An 8,322-nucleotide genomic window follows, 5' to 3' on the forward strand; every position below is an offset into this window, starting at 1 on the left:
CCTGCCTCTGCCTCCCGAGTGATAGGATTAAAGGCGTGCGCCACCACGCGGGCTTGGGATTATATTCTTAATGAAAAGCAGTCATCTACTGTGTATTGGATCTCATAGCTTCCAGCCCTAGCCAGGGACCACCAACAGGTACAGATACAGACAGCTCAGCGGGCAAACATTTGCTTAGTGCCCCTTAAGGCCCAGGGTTCCATGCAAGGACAGAGAGGGAAACGTTCTTTATTTTTCTGGGTATCATTGGTTTTCTTCTCTTAGCTGAATTTTTTATATTACCATGAAGCCATGCTTTCATGTCTCTTTTTTATGTGCATTGATTTTTTTTTTTTTTTTTGTCTGCATGTATGTCTGTGTGAGGATGTCAGATTTCCTGGAATTGGGGTTATAGACAGGTAGGTGCGAGCTGCCATGTGGGTGCTGGGAAGAGCCGCCAGTGCTGTTAACTGCTAAGTGGTCTCTCCATTCTGCCCCTTGAAGAACGGCCTGCCTGTGGCCGTTGTTTCTTAAGTTTCTCTTTCTGCTCTGCCTCCTGCCTGTATTAGTCAGGGGCTTGTCCCCTAACTCAGTCCATTTTGGACTATGATAATAGACTACCACAGGCTTTGTTGCTGAGGCATAGAAACAAATTCGCTCACAGTTGAGGGATAGCGTGGGTTGAGCCCCTTCTTGATGGACATCCCATGGCAGATGAGGAGAGAGAAGGCAGAGGACAGACAAAATGGAATCAGTCTTGTCCTTTCGCAAGGAGCCCATCTGGCAAGAGTTTCATGGGTCCACCATTAAGGGCATGGCCCTCACAGCCCAATCACCTCTTAAAGGGGTCTCTCTCTGTTTCTGTCTGTCTGTCTCTCATATAGAATAGAGTGTATTCAGGGCATGGGGAGGGGAGTTAGCAAGGTAGTAGAGACAGAGAAAGGCAGAGAGAGAGAGACAGAGACAGAGACAAGAGGCCGGCCATGAGCACATGGCGGGGGCATGGGGGAATGGGGAGAGAGGGGAAGTGGGAGCAGGAGGAAGAGAACAGAGCGAGAGCCAGAAAAGGATTCTCTTACTATCACTAAAATGGAGATTATTTTACAACATGTTTGGAAAGGGCATTCAACCCCCCCCCACACACACACACAAACAAATCCAGTGTCTTCTATTATTCTCCATATCAGCACATCATTGATTTTCTTGTCAAAATCACCAAAGCCTCTGACACTGCTGAATCCACTGAGTGATGCTAGATCTCCTCCCGATCGGCCATGTGTGAGATTCCATCTTCTGGAGAGATATTTTCTCTCTTGGCGTCCATGGTTTCCTCCACTGCTCCTCCTCTGTCTCTTGACTCTTGCTTATTTCCAAAGCTTTCGAACGCTCAGAGAGCTCAATTTTTGGATTTCTTCTCTTCAGTGTTTTACCGTGCTCACGGCAGTAGCTTAAATTATGATTTACGACCACTTGTTCCTCCTCTTCTACAAAGATTATAAATCTGCACTCTGGATTTATCTCAAAATCTCTCTTCTAAGCAGAATATGCAGCTTGGCTTTATTGCAGGGCTGGGCTAGTTTTGTGATGGTTAACTGCCAAATGAACCCAATGGCTAGAAGGCAACTGAATCAGGCCGAGAACTGGCCACTCACTGGAGAAAACTCTGTAATCCATGTGAATGTAACAATGGCATAAAATCCACTGAGATTTGGGCTGTTTGTCTCCTTAACAATTTTGACTAACAAAGCTCCTATTTATTGGTTGACTTAGAGAGAGGCTCTCAGGTAGCCAAGGCTAGCCTCAAATTCACTGTTGCAATTTGGTCAACTTCTGGTTTTCCTACCTCTTCTTCCCAGGTGCTGGGAACCTAGGTGTCCACTACCATTTATGAAACTGACTTTAAATATTCCTGAGTTCCAAGCTCATAGATACAGTTGCCCGACACGGCATCCACATTTGATGTCCAAAGCTGATCAGACTCAGCAGATCTACATGTAAGCCCGTGCTCCTTCAGACACACTGGGCAACTTGAGTCTTTCCATTATTAACTCCCAGAAATATCAACATTCTAAAGTCAGAAACATTCAGGAAAAAAAGCTTACAGTCTTCCTACTTTCTCAGTTTTGCTAATTTCCCATGTTGACTCATCAGTGACTCTTGCCACTTTTATGTTGAAAATCAATTCAGGCTCCGAAAACTCCCAAGCTGTGACCTCCATTTCCTGGTCACTGCAAGTGACTCGACAGCCTTCAGCAATGGAATGTCAAGCTTTGCTTTGTCCTTAATCTGAATTCTTCTGCATTTTTGGAGAAACTTTTTCTAGACAAGAAAAACAAGAGCTACTCAAAAACTACCCAAAGAATGCTATGCACCTTCAGGTGGGGTGTAGATAACCGGTTGTCTTTTAACTCCCTTTAATCACACGTTCCCGCCTCTATCTCCATCTGTCGCTTAGTTCAAGCTGCCCCTTATCTTAATCCTTATCTTCACCCAGGATATGGTGAAAGCCATTGAGTTTGCTCCTGTTTGTACCTCCCAGTGGGCTTTTTAAAAAGTAATGATGTTGTACCTCGGCTTTGCTCAAACTTTCCTTTCTTCAAATAGCTCCCATTCCACCAAGAAGGAAAAAGCTGTCATTGTATCAAGGAGGAAAACGTCATTGTAGCAGCCTCCTTGCTAGCACCAGCATTCCTTTCGCTAGGCACCCACAGCTGCACAGCTCACAGTAACTGTGAATCCCAGCTGTGGCCACGCCCAGCTTTTCCTGCTCCCCTTAGGCCACAGTGACATCTTCCGCGTTCCTTACACATTCATTTGTGCTGTCACTTCAAGGTCTTTGTGTGTGTTACTTTTGTGCTCCTTGGACTTCAGATCTTTGTTGATATCATTGTTTTATTTATAGATTTATTTATAGATTTATTTATTTATTCATTTATTTTGGTTAGTTAGCTGGTTGGCTTTTAGAGACAGGATTTCTCTCTGTGGTCCTGGCTTTCCTGGAACACACTCTGAAAATCAGGCTGGCCTCGAATTCAAAGAGATCCACATACCACTGCCTTTCGAATCCTGTGGTTTCCTGTCTTCTTCCTTTTCCTTTCTTTCTTTCTTCCCTTCTTTCTTTCTTTCTTTCTTTCTTTCTTTCTTTCTTTCTTTCTTTCTTTCTTTCTTTCTTTTTTCGTTCTTTTCCTTCCTTCCTTCCCTTTTTCCTTTCTTTTTCTTGAGCCCAGGTCACTCAACAATATACAACTTTGAATTCCTGATCCACCATCCACTTGTCGCCACACCTGTCCCCTAAGGTGTCTTCCACCACATTATCTCTAGGACCTGCTGCTTTCTAACCTTAAGGATTTTACTCACTGTCTTCTCGACAGTGAGACCTTCCAGGCCACCATCTTAAATTACCCCAGACCCACCATCCCTCATCCCTACTTCGCCCTCTATGGCGTTCATTACAGAGAACCTAAAATTTAGTACATAATAAATTCTGCTTATTGTTTCCGTGCCTACACTAGAATGTAAAATGCTTCATGAATTTCAAGTGGGTTTTTTTTTCCTTTGGTTATTGTTCATCATTTACTTCATTGTGGTATTTTCTGAGAATAGTAAATGTTCAAAAAAATGTCAAAAATATCAATATAATTAACCAAGTATAATATCCAGAATATATAAAGTACTACTTGATGTCAAAAGCAAATATAAGGGCTAGGGTGTAGCTCAGTGGTAGAATGTTTGCTTAGGATACACCAAGCCCTGGATTTGCTCTCCAGCTCAGGGAAGAGGGGTGGCCAAGATAGCAACTGAGGGACCCAGTGCTATGAATTTATAGGCAAAATGTGTACTCAATAACCCTAAAAAAGGGATTCTCCTTGCTGGCTGGTGATAAGGCTTCATGGGAGAATACAACAATATTTTTAATGTGTGAAGAAATGAACTGGTAATCATAGTCTAATTAGTTTGAATGTGCATATATTTTATATGAAAAAACATTACCTTAAACACTCTTCTTTTAAAAAAAATTTTTTTTGATGTGTATGGGTGCTTGGAGTACATGTATGTCTGTGCACCCTATGTCTGGTGCTCTCAGAGGCCAGAGGAGTGTGTCAAATTCCCTGGAACCACAGTTACAGATTACTGTGGGCTAAGTCACTGGGTGGGTGCTGGGAGTCGGGCGTGGATTCTCCAGCGCACTGAGCCCCGGAGCTGTTTCTCCAGCCCCAGTGTTACCTACTCTCTATGCATCAGCCAAGTCCATCCCACAGGAACTCGCCTGGGCTGGCTCCAATATCCTTACTTCTTAGGTGAAACTCGAATTCAGGGGGGTGGACACATATTTTGATATGTTCATTCACCACAGAGGTTCTAGAGCCCGCACACGCAGATCCAGACCCCGCCCCCTCAGAAGTCTGTCCTTGAATTCTCTGCGGTTCAAACTCTACTACAATGCTATAGGCGGAGCCCGTTCAGCTCCGCGGAGGGAGATAGTATGCATCTAATCTGATCTAAGGTATGAGAGGGAAGGAGTGTCACTTCTGATAGGTAAAAAACAAAACAAAACAAAACACAAAAAAACAAACAAAAACCAACCAACCAAACAAAAATAAACCCAAAGGCACAGAAAGTAATGATTTTCATACGGAGGAAAGCTGTGACGTTTCTGAGTAAGGTAGGTACTTTCTAGACGATTCCCCAACGATTCTCCTTCCGGGTACTCGTGGACTGGATTGAGAGACTTGTTTCTGAGCAACAAAGAATACAATGAAACCTGCAGAGGCGTTCTGATTCCTGCCATGAAATTCTAGAAGTCTCCATTATACGGGGGGAATGGTTAGAACCCCAGATCTTCTCCCTAGCCTTGCCCCTTCTGTGGAGAATTTGGAGATTGTCTGGATAGACACTCCTTGTAACATCCTGGTAATCAGCAACTTCAAAATGAAAACAAATGAACAAAACCAGTACATTCATCAGACTGCTTTGCGTCTAGGCTTTGGAATATAAATTCGGAGTCCACAATTCACTGCGCTTGGGCATGAGAAGTTACGCGAGGCCCACTATCCTGTTCCTTTCACTGTTGCTTCTGGTAGAGACACATCAAATACAACGAAGGGAGTTTCTGTTCCGGTTCTGGTTCCGGGTCTTAGATTTGAGGATGCCGGAGCACCCTGTAGTGTAGGTTAGGCAGCTTGATGAACATCAGGACCCGGGTAATGCAGTGTTAACTTTAACTCAGTCTCCTCAAGATCTAGCCTCGCCTTCCTTTTAAGTCCTCTCAGTGAACTTGGTGACTCATAGTTACTTGGATCTAATTTCTTTCTGTCGCCCACAGTATCTGGATCATTTTCTGTTTCCTTTAGTGAAGGTGGATGATAACGCCATCACTGCATGGGGGATGGGCTGCGGAGAGTGCTGGCTATCTGCAGAGAGCGCCCCTGAAATACCCCTGGACCCTGAGACAGTTGAAGAATCAGAAAGTCTGAGGATTGATCGAGAAGATCTCTAGCCTTTAATACTAGTGGCCCTGGACACCGGCAGGCAGACTTACTTCATGGAGGAGAGGAGAGTCTCTGTCTTTGGGTCCACTAGTGTCCTCAGAGAACAGCGTTTGAGGAGACAGGGGGAAAGTCCTGCCTAAAAGAACTGCACAATAAAAAGCACAGATGAGTTGGTTTTTTTTTTTTTTTTTTTTTTTTTTAATCTCTGTTGATTGATTGTGGCCCTGAGAAACAAACCCTGGCCTTGTGTTTACTGGGTAAGTGTGCTATTCCACCACGGTATTGTCCCATTTTTACATAAAACATACCAATAGCAAATGGGCATTGAAAGAAAGACTTTAATGAGAAACAGGAATGACAGTGCTGCTGCTGGAGAGGTGGCTCAATGGTAAAGAGTATGTACGACCTTTTTATTTTTTTTTAAATGAGATGCTATGTAGCCCTGGCTGCCTTGGAACTTGCTATGTAGACCAGGCTAACCTTGAACTCACAGAGATCCAAATTCCCTCTGCCTTCTTTTTAGTCCCTTCCGATGAGTTTTGGTAAGTTGTAATTACTTGAATCTATTTTCTTTCGGTTGCCAAAAATATCTGGAGTCTGACTGCTAGGACTAAAGGCATGTGGTACCATCCCTGACCGAGTGCACATTACTCTTTTAAAGGTCTGACTTGGATTGTCAACACCCGAGTCTGGTGGCTTATAACCACCTGTGACTCCCAACTCCAGGGCACCTGACTCCTCTCTTGTAGCTCCCCCAGGTATCTGCACTCATGTGCACATACCCCTTCCACACACGTATTATTTGACAAAAAAAAATTTTTTTTTTTTTTTTTTGTTTTTTTGAGACAGGGTTTCTCTGTATAGCCCTGGCTGTCCTGGAACTCACTTTGTAGACCAGGCTGGCCTCGAACTCAGAAATCCGCCTGCCTCTGCCTCCCGAGTGCTGGGATTAAAGGCGTGCGCCACCACGCCCAGCTGACAAAAAATATTTTAAGGTAGAAATACTACTGGAAAATAGCCAGTCAATAAAATCTTGCCTGTCAGCATCGGGGGCCCAAGCTCAGACTCTAGGACCTAAATAAAAATTCAGGGTGTGGTGGCACATGCTTACCATACCTGTGGTGGGAGGCAGAGGCAGGAGAATTCCCTGGAATTCACTCACCAGCCAGCGTAGCCTGGTGGTTGAGCTCTAAGACAATGAAAGCCTGTGTGTTAAATGGACTAAATAAATAAATGTAAAACAAAGATTTTTTTAAGATGTATTTCTGATCTTGAGTTCTGTAGAAGCTACCAATTATGCAGAAGGGTAGAAATAAAAACACTCCAGGCCAGGAGGTGGTGGCTCACATCTTTAATCCCAACAGGCAGATCTCTGTGAGTTCGAAGCCAGACTAATCTACAGGGGCTACACAAAGAAACTCTACCTTGAAAACAAAAATAAATAAATAAAATACAATAAAAAAAGTAAAAGCTAGGAGATATTTTAGATCTTATGAAGAACAATGTTAATTAGAAGAGACCATTGCTGAAGGGGACAAACTGACATTACTTACGCAAACAACGTTGGGAAAATGTGATCACTATTTTTTTATTATTATTTATTTTGCTTTAAGATAGACTTGGGGAAATAATTGTCATTTATCCCATAAATAAATAAATAAATAAATAAATAAATAAATAAATAAATAGGGGTGGGGGCTGGAGAGATGGCTTAGAGGACCTGAGTTCAATTCCCAGCAACTACATGGTGGCTCATAACCATCTATTATGAGATCTGGTGCCCTCTTCTGGCCTGCAGACAGAACATACATGCAGGCAGAACACTATACATAATAAATAAATCTTTAAAAATAAACCGGGCTTGGTGGTGCTCGCCTTTAATCCCAGCACTTGGGAGGCAGAGGCAGGTGGATTTCTGAGTTCGAGGCCAGCCTGGTCTACAGTGTGAGTTCCAGGAGAGCCAGGGCTATACAGAGAAACCCTGTCTCAAAAAAGACCAAAATAAATAAATAGGGCTGGAGAGATGGCTCAGTGCTTAAGAGCACTGACTGCTCTTCCAGATGTCCTGAGTTCAATTCCCAGCAACCACATGGTGGCTTACAACCATCTGTAATGAGATCAATGAGCCTCTTTTGGGCTTCTTGGGGTGTCTGAAGATAGCTACAGTGTACTTATCTATAATAATAAATAAATCTGAAAGAAAGAAAGAAAGAAAGAAGAAAGAAAGTGATGTGAAGGGAGTGTAGTGTGATGAAATCGTAGCTCAAGTGGGTAATGGCGTCACCATTGTCTGCTTTCATGTTTGAAAATAAGGGCAGGAGGCACCAAGGAGCTGATGAGCCACAGTGAAGGAAATGGGATAGGACAGGGCTTTAAGATCAGTAAAGAGGGCCCAGACCCAGGAAGGCTAACCAGAAGATGAGAGCGTTCTAAAATGGATGTGACCAAGCTGAGGGACCTCCTTCTACTGGGAGGTGAAGTCCGTATGGATGGTCCCCCAGTTACGTTAGCGTGCATTGATAGCCATCCTACTTGATAAGGTTGTATGCTTTTCCTTCAGGCATGGTCCATCAGCCGACAAACAGTAGAAAGCCACAGGATACCAAGGTGGAAGAAGAGAAGTGGCAGTTAGAACAAGTCAGATGGGGTAGCCATGTGAAAGTAGCCAGCCAACCACACAAAGCCTTGCTTAGAACATGTTAGCATTCTAAGCTCCACCCCACAGTTACCTGGCAACAGCCAGGTACGCTCCTCCCCCAGTTACCTGGGTTTTTGCTTGTTTTTTATTTGTTTGCTTGCTTGCTTGGCTCTGTTTTTGTTTCTTTGAGACCGGGTTTCTCTGCATAAAAGCACT

At 43.7% G+C, this 8,322-nt stretch overlaps 1 long non-coding RNA gene across 2 annotated transcripts in view; it reads left to right on the forward strand.

Moving 5' to 3' along the window:
• Positions 1-5,620, forward strand: part of LOC110303848 — a 22,125-nt gene extending 16,505 nt beyond the window's left edge. For both annotated transcript variants that reach the window (XR_002378968.1, XR_002378969.1), the window contains exon 3: positions 5,303-5,620. This is a non-coding gene — a long non-coding RNA (uncharacterized LOC110303848). The remainder of the gene's footprint in view (positions 1-5,302) is intronic.
• Positions 5,621-8,322: the final 2,702 nt, after the last annotated feature.

This window comes from Mus caroli, chromosome 10, assembly GCF_900094665.2.
Source record: "Mus caroli chromosome 10, CAROLI_EIJ_v1.1, whole genome shotgun sequence".
NCBI lineage: Eukaryota > Metazoa > Chordata > Mammalia > Rodentia > Muridae > Mus > Mus caroli.